Consider the following 2,279-nt stretch of genomic DNA (forward strand, 5'->3'; position numbering starts at 1 on the left):
AGACAACCTTCCATCGCTATCTTAATAAATTTGTATACGCCGAAATTGATGATTGTTGGCTAGAAGAAAAAAAAAGATTACAATCAACTTTGCAAAATGATTCTATTTATTTGGTTGGCGATGGACAATGTGACAGTCCAGGATTTTGCGCTAAGTATTGTACTTACACCATGATGGACTTAGATTCGGAGAAGATTATTGACTTTGAAATAGTCCAGGTTACACAAACGACGTCTTCTGTTGCCATGGAGAAACTTGCTTTTCAATTGTGTCTTGATCGAATATTAAATGAAAAATATGATGTTCAAGTTTTGGGAACGGACAGACATATGGGCATAAAAAAAAAATTGCGTGAAGAATACAAAACTATTTCACACCAGTATGATCTCTGGCACTACTCTAAATCTTTAAAAAAAAAATTAGTTGAGGCAAGCAAAAAATCAAATTGTCAAGATTTGCAATTTTGGGTTGGACCAGTAATCAACCATTTTTATTGGTGCAGTAGACACTGCAAAGGGGATTCCGATTTTTTCTGGAGTAAATGGACTTCCCTACTTTACCATGTGCGCAACATACATGTGTGGGAAGAATGTGGAAAAAAGATTGAATGTCTGCACAATACTCAAGGTGAATCGGATCCTCCGGTGCAGTGGTTGATAAAACCTAGTCCATCATTCAAAGCCCTAGAGGATATTGTAACCTCGACTCAATTACATAACGATGTCCCTCATCTGGTTATGTACTGCCGGACCGGTGCTATTGAAACATTTCACAGTAGCGTGCTAAAATATCGCAGCAAACGCTTTCATTACCGGATAAACTCAATGGAGGCAAGGACCAAGCTGGCAGTTATGTCACATAATATGAATGTTGGACGGAGCCAGGCTATTGTAAGAAGAGAAACTTCAAAAACAGAAGAGGTTGGCACAAAAAGAACATCGTTGGAACACCCACGATCTCGTAAAAAATGGATCGTTAGAAAAATATACGAACCCGTTTGTCATAATCATGTTTCCGAAATATTAAAATCCATTGTAAGTGTTGCTGCTGGAAAATTGGCACCAGCGTGGAGATCGAAAGAGGATCTGATGCCTCCAAACATAGCAACTACATCAAGACCGGAGAAAGAATATGCTGTGTCCTTGCATAGGTCAAGATTTCAATTACATAGGGAGGAAGTTTTGGAGGACTGATGTGTGGAAGAGTTTGGAAGAGCATTAAAGTAATTATTTTTATACATTTGTTCTAATTTATATTGTATTTTGTATATTGATTCACTTAATTAATTTTCTATTATTTTTTCAGACTTTAAAGAATTTTGTATTTGTTAAGCCAAATTGGTATCAGCATTGTTTCAGGTTAGTCCCATTTTATATGACAATGTAGTAGCAAAGTGTTTGTTTTTTGTTATTTACTAAAATTATTTTTTTCATTATAGGTTCTACTGTTCTACATTATTTTTGCAACGTTTTGCAATTTGATCTTTCCTAAAAAGTTGTGAAAGCTAGTTTATAATCTTCCTATGAGGTTTTTATTTAATTTCAATGATAACAAACAAAGGTGAGTTTAAATTCATAAAAAACTAATAATTGCTATAGTTTACTGAGTTTATACATGGAAAAACAGGGGAAGAGACAGAGAGAGAGAGAGAGAGGGTAGGAGGGGGAGAGAGAGGGAGGGGGGGGAGAGAGAGAGGGGGGGGGGGGAGAGAGAGAGAAAGGGGGGGGAGGGAGAGAGAGATAGAGGGGGGGGGAGGAGAGAGATGGGGATGAGAGGGGGAGGGAGAGAGAGATAGAGGGGGGAGGGAGAGAGAGATAGAGGGGGGAAGGAGAGAGAGATAGAGGGGGGAAGGGGGAAAAGTGAGAGAGAGATAGAGGGGTGAAGGAGAGAGAGATAGAGGGGTGAAGGGGAAAAGAGAGAGAGGGAGAGAGAGAGAGGGGGGAGGGAGAGAGAGAGAGGAGGGGGGAGAGAGAGAGGGGGGAGAGAGAGAGTGGGGGGGAGAGAGAGAGGGGGGGTGTGAAGGAGACAGAGAGAGATTTTGTCTTCTCTTCCCGATAATAGATAATTATAAAATAGCATAATAAAATAGCATACTAAAATTAGAATTATTAACAGCTATAAAATAAAAAAGAATAAATTCATTGGTTTACAAAGATATGGAAATTTTTAATTGAAAAATATTCAGAAAATCTAAACAGGAAAATAAAAAAAAATTGTATACATACATATATATATATATATATATATATATATATATATATATATATATATATATCTCG

This window comes from Pelophylax lessonae (assembly GCF_965119305.1).
Source record: "Pelophylax lessonae genome assembly, chromosome: 3".
Taxonomy (NCBI): domain Eukaryota; kingdom Metazoa; phylum Chordata; class Amphibia; order Anura; family Ranidae; genus Pelophylax; species Pelophylax lessonae.